The following is a 14,760-nucleotide window of genomic DNA, read 5'->3' as shown; positions in this document are numbered from 1 at the left end:
AGGGCCAAGTTTGAAGACCCCTGATATAGGCGCTTGCCAGAGATGCGGGGGAGGGGCTTTGGCGGGAGGAGAAGGAAGGCCGGGCACGAGGAATCGAGACCCGGGAGGGGGAGAAGAGCGAAAAGGCAGACCCGGCACCCGGAGCACGGGTGTGTGTGGGGGTGTGTGGGGGGGAAGGTGGGCTTTGAACCCGGAGGTTGCAGATCGGTAACTGAAGACCCGATTGGAAAGTTGCAAATGGGCAAATTGGGGGGTCAGGGTGGCGAGGTGGAGCACCGGGAAAGGTTATTGGAGACCAGGAGTTTGGAGCACCGGGAAAGGTTATTGGAGACCAGGAGTTGGAGTCAGATGTTGAGGAGGCAGTTGTTACCTTTCTAACCCGTGAGATTAGACCAGGGGTAGGCAACCTTGGCTCTTTTATGACTCGTGGACTTCAACTCCCAGAGTTGGCTGGCTCCAGAATTCAGGGAGTTGAAGTCCACGAGTCATAAAAGAGCCAAGGTTGCCTACCCCTGGATTAGACTTTCTCTGAGTTATTCGGCTGTAAACAGGTTGTCCTCAACTTCCCACCACAACTGAGCCCAAGATTTCTGTTGCTAAGTGAGAAAAAATGTCTCAAGTGAGTTTTGCCCCAATTTACAAATTGCCACGTTTGTTAAGCGAATTGCCGCAGTTGTTAAATTAGTAACAGGGTTGTTAAGGGAATCTGGTTTCCCCATTGACTTTGCTCGTCAGAAGGTGGCAAAAGGGGACTACATCATCCCAGCACACCGCAACCGTCATAAATGTGAGTTGTCAAGCATCTGAATGTAAATCACGTGACCATGGGGATGCTGCAACGATCATATGTGTGGAAGATGATCCTGTCACTTTTTTCAGTGCTGTTGTAACTTCAGACGGTCACTAAGTGAACTGTTGTAAGTTGAGGAGTACCTGTGCTCCAGATCCAATTCCCCCCCCCTATTTTTAAGCCAGTCCTCTCCAGTTTAATGCTGTTTCTCAAGCTCGGCAGCTTTAAGCTGTTTGGACTTCAACTCCCAAAACTGAATTCCCATGCTGGCTGGGGAATTCTGGGAGTTGAAGTCCACACAGCTTAAAGTTGCTGAGCTTGAGAAATGCCAGTTTAATGCACCACCCAACCTTAAGTTGAACAGTCCTGAAGTTGACAGTGGCCTCCTTTCAGCCCGTATTGCTAACCAGTTGTTCTCTAGGGCTGGTGGCCATATTTTTCAGGCTAATGATCGCTCAACATCTGGTTACATAATAACATGGTGGATATTCCTCCCCGAATCCATGACCTCTGCAAGGAACTGGCTGTCCTTACCCAATTCCCCCATGCCTCTGGTTACACTGCCCCTTGACCTCATTTCTCACCAAAAGGGAATGAAACAATATACCGAGACACGTTATGACCCAAGTAGGTTGGCTTAAGCAAGGAAAACTAGCTTTTGATAAAAAGAAGGGTCAGCATCAGACTGCTTAAATTCTAGGCTGGGGCAAGGTAAGGCAGTTAAGGGAGACGCTGTTGGTTGGCTGATGCTGCCATAAATTACCATTTGTAAATGGTTAATCGCAGAGGACTCTTAAGGACAGATGCAAAGGGAATACAATGCAGTATTCCCACCCTTTAAAACTCCCGTGAATCAGGAAAGCCAGAAGCATGGAATGAAAAAATAGTAGGCAAGCACCCAACATACCTGTGAAGAAATGGAACCATGATTTAGAATATGAGCAGAATTGTGGAGAATAGGAATATCTATAATATTCCCTCAACCAATTTAATTAGAGCTTTCCCGCTGCAGTTTTTTTTAAAAATTATTAGAAGAAATTCACTTTGAAACAAGATGGGCAGCAAATAAAAATAAATAAATATAAAATCCAATGTTATGTCATTTCTATTTAGGTGCTTTGCAAGATGTAGGATAGGCTGGATTTCATTTCATTTTTATGGAAGCACTGGGAAAATTCAGTCCCTGGCATCAGGGAAGGATAAATAAATAAATAAATAAATAAATAAATAAATAAATAAATAAATAAATAAATAAATAAATAATAATAAATAAATGTTGAGCAGAAGGTGGACTACAGATCACTTTGAGAAATGAATAGAATTATTGTGCCCAGAATTGGGCACAAAATTAAATGGGTGGGAGTTACTCAGAGATCATTTCCACTGTTCATATACATCTAACCCTCAACTTATGATCGCAACTGGGACCAGAATTTCCATGGTTGGTAAGTGAGTCACACCTGATTTTACGACCTTTTTGCCATAGTTGTTAATGCAAATCACTGTAGTTGTTATGTGAATCATCTACCTATTAAACAGCTTAACCCATTGACTTTGTTTTTGGAAGCTGTCTGGGGAGATCACAAATGGCAATCACATGACCCCAGAACACCGCAACCATCATAAATGCATGCTGATTGCCAAGCACCAAATTTTGATCGCATGACCCTGGGCCTATTGTAACGGACATAAGTGTGAGGACCAGTTATATGTCATTGTTCTCAGTTCTACTGTAATTTAGAACAGTCACTAAATGAATGGTTGTAAGTCAAGGACTGCCTGTATAAAGATAGCTCAAATTGCCTTTTCTTTGTGTTACTTTTTGTGATATCAGATTAAAAGCAACTGTCCTAGTTTTACCTAGAAACATGAATGTGGATTTTTTTTTCCACTTTGAGAATTGAGTTCTGTCCAGTTCCGCCTTCATTTTTCCACGGACACATGGGCAGCTTTTGTCAGTCCTCCCACATTTCAGGTGAATTGTCTGATTTTAAGCTTGTCTGAAAAAGTAAAAGGGTAAAAGCCAATAGAGTTGAAAATCTGGTTTCTATTGGACAGGGCAGGAGGGGGGACAATCCAAAGCTTTTTTTTTTCTCCTGAACTTATTCTGAGCTGAAAATTGAACAGATGTTCCAAATATGTCAAGTGTCTCATCACTAAAAATGTCATATATTTGCATACCTCTGTAAGGATGGTGAACTTGGACCCCTAACATGTCAAGTTTCGTTGGTTGATACACCATCAAGGTTACAGAATGAATCCAAGGGTCTTAATTACAGTATATAAAAACCAATAATATGTTCTAAAAGAGGGTTGTCCTTGGAAGTGTAAAGCTTCATCTCATTCTGAATAGTATATTCAGTTAGTATATTTAGTATATTCAGGGCTAAAGACAGAAAAATCCTAATTGTCCTGATTCCAAAGGAGCTCTGGTTGCTTATAGTTCAGGATGCTATTATCTATTCTGCATCTTTAAATAGCAAAGGATCAAATATCAACGTCTAACTCTTCCTATTCCAGTCTTCCTATAATTATGACATCGTGGAGAATATTTTACCTTTTCCAAATATTTTAGTAGAATGAAATGCCATGATAACTAGGAAGAGAGTCTTTTCAGTCGTGAATTCTGAATTCACTTTCCCATAGGCTACCATAAATTGACTAACAATTTATCTGCTTTTGGCTAGATAGATTATATTGGGTTCAGTGAAACAAATATTAAGATTGTGAGATGTGTGTGTGTGTGTGTGTGTATACACACACATACATACACATAGTCAGGGCTTTTTTTCCTCATAGAACGCTCAGAACGGAGTTCCGGCACCTTTTTTGGATGGAACCTTGTAGGGTAGGCAAGGCGGGTTGTATGACGTGTGTGAGTTCCGGCACCTTTTTCTTTTAAAAAAAACCACTGCACATATCTACATGCATGCACTCACGTGTCATACCCATGAACACATTTGCACGGTATGGTAAAGAAATACTGGGTCTTATGGTTAATTTAACAACATATGACATTTCATTTCAGAGTTATGCAAATGTGTGATTAAAGCAAATGTAAAGCAAAAATACAGAAGCTGCACATAGGCAAAATTCATTGTGTTATTTATTAGACAATAATTTTATTTATTTATAAAATGTGTAGGCTGCCCATATTACCTCAAGCTAACTCTTAGTAATTTAATACTCCTGGTATATTAACTGGGGAAAAATAAATGTATGTAGGCCACAAAGCAGCAAAAAAGATATAATTTTAAAAATACTTAAAACAGAATCATTGCATTAACAACCATTTGGTGTGCTTTTGTTTAATCATCAACAATCTGATCTCTGTTAAGTTGTAAGTAATTTAAAACACAAGTAGAGTTTGGCTTGCCTCCAGTCTTCTCTGCAAATACCTTTTCAAAAATTAAAACCTCTTCTTTAGAAACAAGCTCAGCAGATACAATACAATGATTTTCTTCTAGGTCACTGATAATCATTTACATGTGGATCTGATCCTGTTTTATCTTCTTTGCAATGGACAGCAAAATCCATTTAGATTACATCTTTAAAAATGTTATGATGTGATAATCGGCAAGTCAATATTTGAAGGTCTGCACCTCAAAGTGGTGCAGGATTTCCTAAATTCAGTTTAAACTGACTGCTTCCTGAGCCAATCCTCTCTTAACTTTGACTTCAGTAATCAAACTGATATAAAGTAGATAAAAGCTACATATGAAATCTGGAAGCAGTTTTAGACACAAGCCAAGGAATTTAGCATAGCTTGTCAACAACTTTCCCCAAAATTGTTTAAACAGAAACTGAACACAGTGCAGCTGTATTGTACATTTTCCTTCCTAACAGTTCATGGACAATGGTGTCACACGCTGAAACTGTAAACTATTCAAGTTACAAAACATTTATTTATTTTTGTTTGGCAGCGCAGGCTGTTCTTTACTGTAAGGTTATTGAGAGTTTTTAGATACCAGCATCTTAAGTTATGGTTTTTGCTCAAAAAATATTGTCTGCCTTGCTAAGATACAGCACCAGCCCTGGATGAGAAGCTCTGGAGAACTTTGCAATATATAGAAATCTTTCCTTCAAGAAAGTGAAATAGGAAGGGAACCCTGAAACAGTGCAAAAAAAAAAGACTTGCCATAACTAGCATAAAATGCTGGCTGTGGCCAGGAGAAAAATGGTAAGCCTGGCCAGGGAAGATCACCATGGAAGGAAGCAGAGGATAAAGCTGGCTGGAAGCTTGAACAGAAGCACTAGCCATGGGAGCTAAACACGGCCTCTTGGTGAAGCTGAATATATCAGATTACCAGGCCGAGCATCTGGAAGATAGCTAGATGTGAGAATTTCCAGAAAAACCTGGCTGGCCACTGCTAAGAAAGAGAAAGTGAGCTTAATTCCCTTTTTGGTTCAATCCACCAAAAGAATTCACGTCTTCTGCTAATACAGTATGTGCAGTAAAGCATGAGAATTCATCTGGGCCCAAGGACTGGTTAGAGGAGGAGAAGGGGGGAGAGATGCAAAGCAGCTGGTGGTTTTAAGGTTGCAAGTCATTTGTCCTTGGGAGATATGAAGCAACAGCTTAGCCTTTCTCAGGGGGGAATATCTAGCCTTATTTCTCTGGTAAGAAAAGATAACAAGGAGCAGAAAGAGAAATTTGACAACAGCATTTGAACGCAGGTTTCCCCAGAATGCACCATACCTGGAGGCTTATCCGCAATGCAAAGGAATTCAGCATCTTTTAAAAACTAAGAGCGTGCTAGATTTATTCCATGCCTTTTGTACAGAAGCTCAAAGCAGTTTATATACTGCCCCCTCCTATGTTTTTTCCCTACAGCAACAATCCATGGTATGTAGAATGAGCTGAGCCAGCATAGTTGACCCAGAACTACCCAGTGAATTTCTATGGCAAATGGGAGCCTACAATCTGATCTCCCACTCTAGTCCAGCATCTTGACCATTACACCACATGTCTATGGAGATTCTCAGTCATCCAGGTCATGGTTGTCCCAAAGATATTTTTTTCAAAAGGCAGCTAAACTTTGTTTTTCCTTGAAGACATTTTGCTTCAGAACTGAAGAAGCTTCTTGGACGAGTAGTGAAATGTCTTCAAAGAAAAACAAAGAAGGTTACACCACACTGACTCTGGTTACTTCCTGAGCTTTGAGTTTAAAGAATCTCCAAATTTCCCATTTGGATGTTCTCCAGTTACAGTAAACTCACACCTTCACTACTCTTAACTGAGACTTATACAATTTTGAGAGAGCAGCAGGTTGGGTGGGACTAAGAATTATTGCATGTGGTTCTTAGAGAAAGAAATTTTCTGTGTATCAAATGTCACCATTGGATAGATCCTCTGAGCAAAATTACATTTTAGTTTCTAAGCCTCAACGTTTGGCTGTCACTCCATCCAGACCTCCAAATAAGTGGCAGCCTGAATCAGCTCACTGCTAGGCTACAAAAATGTACAATCAACATGTTACATGTATTGCTGAGGCTATAAATGCCTGCTGGATACCCCATTTATTGTGTAGTGGGTCCGACGCAAGGAAGAGACGCCAGCCGGTGTGTGAGTTCAGCTCTTTATTGGAGGGAGGTAGTGAACTGGGGAGTGAGGGTTACCTGGCCTCCTTAAATACCCGGCCAGGTAAGCGGACAGCCAATGGGGCTGGCCCTAGGTTTCCTGCCGAAACTGGGTTTCCCGCCGAAACCGTTCAGACCAACTCCCCCTGGTGGCTGTTGCTATGCAGGTGCCTGCATACATAACACCATTACTCTTATATCCTGTGGGTATTTCTGAAGGGGGGCATTTGATGTCAATTAAAGTACATCACAGCATACTGTAAACCTGGCCTGGAGAGAAAATAGGAAGCATTTCCAGTTTGCTGGATATCTCTGTTTCCATACAAGGAGAAGTCCAGCTTGGTTCCATCTATCAGCCAGAGAGAGAAGCAGCTGCAGGGAACGTGCCTTCCCACTGCCTGCCTGAAAGAACATCCAATTGTTGTGAAAGTGCAGAAACACTCTATAAACACACTTGATGGGATCGTAAAAGTTTTTGCACTGAGTGAATTTGAAGGATGCCTACTATTGCAATCACATGATATCTTGAGCATCATCTGATTGAAAGATGGGATATAAACATAAACATAAATAACTTCTTCCAGCTTGTGTTGGTCTCTTGCACAATTGTTCCTTCTTGCAGCAAACAACAGCCGTTCTTTCAACTTAGGAACACAGATGCCCCTGCACGCACGCCTGTTGCCAATTCTTGCTGTTCTATCAATAGCAATAGCACTTAGACTTATATACTGCTGCATAGTGGTCTATAGCTCTCTCTAAGTGGTTTACAAATGTCAGCATATTTCCCCAACAATCTGGGACCTCATTTTACCGACCTCGGAAGGATGGAAGGCTGGGTCAACCTTGAGCCAGTCAGAATCGAACTCCTGGCAATTGGCAGAAATAGCCTGCAATACTGCATTCTAACCAATGTGCCATCACAGCTCTTGGTCAATCAGAACAATATAATGTTTGTTTATACAATTTCCAGGCTGCCCAACTCCCAATGACTCTTGAATGTCTTGCACTTGAAAACTAGAGCAAAATTACAAAGGACACACACACACCTCAAATCAACATGTAATGCCAAACAACCCCAAACTCCAGCATCCAGCAGGATCTCCAACCTTCACTCGGCCCCCAAAGCCTGGGAGAATAGTTTGGTCTTTAATAGATTCTTGAATGTCACCAGAGTGGGAGCCATTTAGATTTCTGAGGTTTATTATTCCAGAGGACATGTGTTGTGACAGAGAAGGACAACTTCCTAGTTCACACTTCTTGGACCCACAGGTTTATCCTACCCATTCTGTCCAATCTCATAGGACAGCAGAAACAAACCAGAGATAGTGGGTCCCTCAAGTAACTAGGTCTTAAAGACTTATGTCATGGGGGCTTTGTAGATGATAACCTGCACCTTGAATTACACCCGAGAACTAACTAGTAACTAGTGCAGGTTATGGACACAATAAGGCATGCCTGTCATTGCCTGCCTTGCTATTCTGGACCGGCTGTAGCTTTTGAGTGATGTTTAAGGTCAGCCCCATGTAGAGCACACCACAATAATCCATTTGTGAAGAAATGTTCTTAGCTCACAGTCTCCTTCAAGCATTTTTGCTTGACAACCCAAAGGGGGAGAAAGCATTAGAATATAAAGATCATATGGACAAAGGTTCAGTTGCCAATTTCCCTGGAAACTCTATATGTAGTTCAGTCAGGGGTCCAGTATATACAACTGGAAGTGCTTGTGCACGTGTCAGTTTCCTCAGGGTCACAAGTCACAGCTGTGCTGTTATCAGCAGGCACAGGAAGGATTAAGCTCACTGCATCTCACTACAAATAATCCAAACTAGAGACTTTGTTTATATTGGTAAGGAAAACGTTTAATCTGGCATGCGAACTGGGCTTTATTTAACAGGTGGCTCTGGATAAAGAGCTGGTTTGCAAAAAAGTACTAAGTCTGAATTTCTCTACAGGAGAATGGATGTCTTCGGAATCAACCGAATAGACAATTCCAAAATGAAACTATGGGCAGAAGCAGTTAAAAATATGTCCTCTTGAATTTTCCAAAACCATCTATTTCCCTTCCTTTGACCCTGGGCTGAATAGTAACAGTACAAACTATTTTTAAAATATGTGTATTCCAACTTTCTGTACCTCTAGCTTAGATCAAATTGACCATCTTGGGATAAGCCACACCTAACAACACTTATAGAGGGACGCGGTGGCTCAGTGGGTTAGGACGCTGAGCTTGTCAATCAGAAGGTCGGCAGTTTGGTGGGTTGAATCCCGAGTGCCGCATAGCAGAGTGAGCACCTGTTACTTGTCCCAGTTTCTGCCAACCTAGCAGTTCGAAAGCACGTAAGAATGCAAGTAGAAAAATAGGGACCACTACGGTGGGAAGGTAACAGCGTTCCATGCGCCTTTGGCGTCTAGTCATGCCGGCCACATGACCACGGAGATGTCCTCGGACAAGCGCTGGCTCTTCGGCTTTGAAACGGAGATGAGCACCGGCCCCTAGAGTCAGAAACGACTAGCACGCATGTGCGGGGGAAACTTTACCTTTAACAACATTTACCTTTGTTTGTTCATGTCCCCAGGATGTTCTCCCCCCCCACCATCCGTGAATCAGAAAGCATTATGGTCCTTAGTATATGGTATATTAGTATGAATAACTTTTCACCCTTATTCTGACACCATAAGGAGAGCATCAATGTGTGGGAAATTTGTTAGCCTTTGCCACCTGTTAGTTTGGAGTATTTCAGAGACTTGAAACAGAAGCTACATAGGCCAGATAAAGATCAATAATGGGATCCTTCCACACTAGTACAGGTAGTCCTCAAGTTATGACCACAACTGAGCCCAGCATTTATGTTGCTAAGTGAAACATTTGTTAAGTGAGCTTTGCCCCATTTTATGACCTTTCTTGCCACAGTTGTCAACTGAATCACTGTAGCTGTTAAGTTAGTAACATGGTTGTTAAGTGAATCTGGCTTCCTCATTGACTTTCTTTGTCGGAAAGGTCGCAAATGGTGATCAGATGACCCTGGGACACTGTGACTGTCATAAATATGAACCAGTTGCCAGGCATCTGAATTTTGATCATTTGACCATGGGGATGCTGCAATGTTTGTAAGTATGAAAAACGGTCCTTTTTTCAGTGACGTCGTAACTTCAAACAGTCACTAAATGAATTGTTGTAAGTCAAGGACTACCTATATTATGTTTCTTGCTACGCAAGAATAGCAATATAGGGCAATCCTGGTCAGCTTTACAAGGTAAACTGGACCAAGGCAGAGATGCTCTATGAGCTGAAAACTACTTTTATTACAATTGGCTACACGCAGAGGTGTCAAACTCAATTTCATTGAGGGCCGCATCAGCATTGTGGTTGCCCTCAGGGGGCCGAGTGGGTGTGGCCAGGGTGGGCATGGCCTACTGGGTGGGCGTGGCTAGAGTGCGTATGGCCTAGTGGGTGGGTGTGGCCAGCTCCACATCGTTGGCATCAAGGGTGCCTATGGGGGCCTGGGCAGGAGTGGGACAGATCTGAGGGTCTCTGGCAGAAGGAGGGTCTCTGGGCCAGGGCCAAGGCAGTGGGGGCCGTTCCCTCACTGTTTCCAGGATGGCTTCGTGGGCCACATGAAACCACTTCGCGGGCCGGATCTGACCTCCGGGCCTTGTGTTTGACATGTCTGGGCTACAGTAACAGGAACCTTACAAATCCAATATGATTTTCCTCCTCTCGCTTTTATCTTCGGGTTATAATTTGTAGATGTCTGTCTAAAATGATTTCATTCCCCTCCCCACTTATGTGGGCTTCTGCAATGTTTATCTACTCACTGCCTTGGTAACGGGTCTTCCCTTTCTCCATCAAGGCCATCCTCTTTACTCTCTACATAAGTGTTTTTCAAACTTACCAACTTTAGGATGTGTGGACTTCAGCTCTCAGAATTACCAATCTATGATTGCTGGGAATTCTGCGAGTTGTGGACTGCAACTTCAACTTCATTTTAAAGTTGCCAAGTTTGTGGATTTCAGCTGTAACTTCATCCTAAACTTGCCAAGATTGAAAAAATAACAACACTGCATCAACTCAACAATGGTGAAAATCCCTTAATCTTTTTGTTTAATTGTGCCCAAGTATCTGAAGTGGGCAGAAGGAAAGAGAAGAGGAAGATCAGGAGCAAGAGGGATGGAGTTAATTACAGCAGTAATGGGTGCTCCGCTGAAAGACCTGAACAAACAGATCTTGGAGGAAATCTATGTAGGCAGTTACTACAAGTCAATACCAACTTAATGGCCCAGGATGAATGCAATAATCTGAAGTTGGTGAGTGGTAATTACACAGGCAGACTTTTAGATTAGGGAGCCCCAGCTGTGGAATTTTGTCCAAAATTGTTCACCCAATGCCAGATCTGTCACTCACCAAAGTCTGAAGAGTATTTTTGAAAGATGTTATACAAATGAACAAGTCCTCGACTTACGACCACAATTGAGCCCAAACTTTCTGTTGATAAGCAAGACAGTTTTTAAGTGAGTTTTGCCCCATTTTATGACCTTTCTTGCTAGAGTTGTTGAATGGAACCACTGCGGCTGTTATGTTAGCAATACAGTTGCTAAGTGAATCTGGCTTTCCCATTGACTTTGCTCGTCACAAAGTCACAAAAGCTGATCACACGACCCTGGGGCACTGCAACTGTCATGAATGCATGCCAGTTGCCAAGCGGCCGAAGTTTGATCACTTGACCAAGGGGATGCTACAATGGTCTTAAGTGTGAAAAATGATCATAAGTCATTTTTTCATTGCTGTTGTAACTTTGAATGATTGCTAAACGATTGGTTGTAAATTCAGGACTACCTGTAGGAATTTTTGAAGGATGATATAAAAATAATCTAAATTTGGAATTTCAACTGCTATCCTCAGGCACCCATTTTTCCCCCCTCACATTAGGTCAAAGATCTTGAAAAGACCAATTCTAGCATCCTTCTAATCCTTGTTCTTTCAAACCACAGATACAAAGAGAGTTCAGTTTTGAATTCCCTTAAAGAATCAGGGAGTCTTTAAGCAATATGGTCTCTAGCACAGCCTTCCTTAGTATTGCAGCTTCCCAAATGTGTTGATTGCAACCTTCATCATTCCCAGAGGGGATATCCACTGGGTATTATGGAAGCTCTGATCCAACATTCTTGTGGGGACCTACTTGAGAGTTGAGCTTCCATAGACTGCAAAAGATTGCAGATAAAGTCATAGGGAACACCATGACATTAGATAGAGATGTTTTATTTTTTTTGGAGTTCATCCTGGATCCTGTTCAGTTACAAGAGGTTCTACACAAAGAATGTGAGCTCTTTCTCAACATCCTGTCTGTCAGTCACCCGAAAGATCTGAAATGTTTGTGCTTCATCACTCTTGACCTGCATGACAAGGCTCAGGTCATCCTTTCAAGCATTAGAGCAGGAAGATAAACAGTCCCTGGGGGGGTGGGGTGTAAAAATAGATTATTTCCCCCTCAAAAGCACACTTCCCAAGAACACTCCAGGAGTGAATACCTGAGCTTCTCTTTGCTTGAATGTAATGGCCAGGCATAGTTTAAATGTATTTTTTTAAAAAGTATTATTATTGTTTACATTATTGATCCTCACTCAAATTCTCTAGACAGCCTGCAGGGATTAAAGCAAAATTGTGATTAAAAAGAAAAGAAATATAGGAGCATCTGAAATCATTAGAGCACTGAGTACAAATTCTGGAACTATTTTCCTAACCTTTAAGAATATCCTCTAGATATGACAGGATAACAACTTGCAGAATTTCTCTTGGCCATTCTGGCTGGAAATTTTGGGTTTTATGAGTTTTGTAGACTACAAACATCTGGAGAACATCAGGTCAGGAAAGCTGTTCTAGAATGCATTTGCAAATATGTAGAGAAACTATCATGATTTGCCATGCAATGGAAGCAATTTTCACAGTGGCATTGTAATGAAACTCTCAAATTAACTAGCGTAAATGGGGTGCCATTTGCATTTCCCAAGACTCAATGGCTAACAAAAATGTATTAAACATTAGTCTTTTATAACTGTAATGCTAGTTGCTTTTCCAAGTTAGCCTTCTAAAACAAGCTTGTCCTGTTTGGGTCTATTTCTTTTTGAAATAAATAATGCAAATTGAGGTAATGACTATAACAGACTTTGTGTATTCTACAGTAGGAACATAAAAATATTGATATTTAAATTTAACTTTGTCTCAGCTTTTTGGACTAGCTTCTAAGTTCTTGGGTTTCCTTGACACTGAACTGGTAAGCAAAATATTTGAAATTATGTGAGGAAGTATCAGCTCTAGAAAATGTCTTGACCGGATTTATAATTGATTACAATGTAAAAGCTGATGGTGAAAAAGGAGCTGATTATGTAAAAGACAGCAAGAACAAACATTGATGCAAGTAAGAGATTGGAATTTGCTGAATATAAAGGAAACAAAACCTGAAAATTGAAATAATGCAATATAAACACAGACAGAAGGTTGGCAAAGGAAAGCATTAGATGGTCAACTTCTACAAAAGATCAATTGGAAAATGGATAAGGATAAAACCAGTGGTGGGATTCAGCCGGTTCGCACCACTTCGGCAGAACCAGTAGCTAATTTTTTGTTGTCCAGGCCCAGAAACAGACTTCCGGAAGCGGCATCCACACAGAGAACCGGTTGTTCACATATTTGAATCCCACCACTGGACAAAACCTAGCAATGGTTTACATCTGTCACATTTTTTAAAAAAAAAAGAAAGTGAAGGTTTGATTCTGGTGACTCAAAAGCAATCTATTTGAACTAATGCTATGAAAGCCAGAGTTAAAAAGAAACATCAAGTGATTCAAATAAAGATTGTGCAAAGAATTCAGTTTGTACTTTTAAAAATTATCACTTTAGCATGAGAATGAGGCAAGCCAAATTTATGAATGGAAAAATTAGAATCAGGGAGAAAGTACAATTACCTATTTTACAAAAGAGAAAGAGAGAAAAAAAGTTGTGGAGGTCATATTTACTTATCCTATTGTACTCAGAATAACAGAACAGAATAACAAAATAACAGAGTTGGAAGGGACCTTAAAGGTCTTGTAGTCCAACCCCGTGGTCAGGCAATAAACCCTATATCAGGGGTAGGCAACCTTGGCTCTTTTAGGACTTGTGGACTTCAACTCCCAGAATTCCTGAGCCAGAGTTTCAGGATGTCTTTTTAAAGAAACTATATGAAGATTTGGAAGACACTTTATTATTATTTTCTTATTATTTTGGTTGGTCACACAGTCAATCAGAAATCTAGGCTGCCTTTGGCATTTTTATGCACCTATCAAGTCCTTCTAAAGCACGGGTGTCAAACTGCTGGTCCATGGGCCGGTTGCATCATACGGAGGCCGCGCCTACCCCAGCTCCGGCAATGTGAAAAAAGTCACGATATGTCGTGAACGTCACGTGTTCTAAAGGACTTGGGACAGTCCTTTGTTGTTTTATGATGTCGCAGGATATGAGTTGTTCCAACTAAAGCTGCCTTTTGTAATTGACTAACACTGATTATGTCAATGCCAGTGGTGCTCCAGATGTTTTGGCATTGAACCCAAGGTGCCTATTACTATGGGTACTATCTTTGCTTCACCCACCCACCCACCCACCCACCCCAGTCATTCCACTTCTCTTTGCAAGCCTTTGTATTTGCTGACTTTCTCCAGTTCTGTCTCTTCCCTTTCTGCTGCTGTCTCCATTATTATGATTATGGTTCACCACACACACAGTCAGCCAAATGTTTAAACTGGATTTGACATTTTTTATCAACCTACTGAGTATTATTATTAAGGCTGCTTGGTATGAAGCTAATACCGCATCCAGCGAAACCAACGCCTTGAAGCTCTGCAAAAAGAAAGCTCATGGCATAACATGATTGTACACTTTACTGCAACTTTCCCTGCAGATCTTCAGCAGGTGTTTCAGAAATGTATAACAGGTGCAGCCATACCTGGCGGGGGGGGGGGGCACAATGAAACTTCAGCTGGTCATTTTCTCCCAATTGATTTAATTGGCCAGAAAAAACAGGAGGAGGCTGACCATCCTTAGCAACCCCTTTTTCTCTCTTGCATCTTAATTGACAACAGTCACAAAGACTGGAGACATTCCAAGTTCTGGAAGGGTTTTCTTTCTACTATTTTCCCAGCCTGGTGCAACCTGGACTTTTCTCCTTGCTCACTTCTTGGAAGAGAGCCCTGGAAGCTACAGGATACTGACTGAATAACTGCTTTGTACTCTTTAAATACTTGGCAGGCTTGGAGCACCCTTTGTGCCAAAGGGTGGCTCCTTCCTTGATAGAGCCAGACAAAACTGTGAGCAGCCCTTAACTTCCTCATATCTCACTGCCAACCAGTAGACATATAGC

The sequence above is a fragment of the Vipera ursinii genome, assembly GCF_947247035.1.
Source record: "Vipera ursinii genome assembly, chromosome: 2".
NCBI lineage: Eukaryota > Metazoa > Chordata > Lepidosauria > Squamata > Viperidae > Vipera > Vipera ursinii.
Note: the sequence above shows the minus strand (reverse complement) of the source record.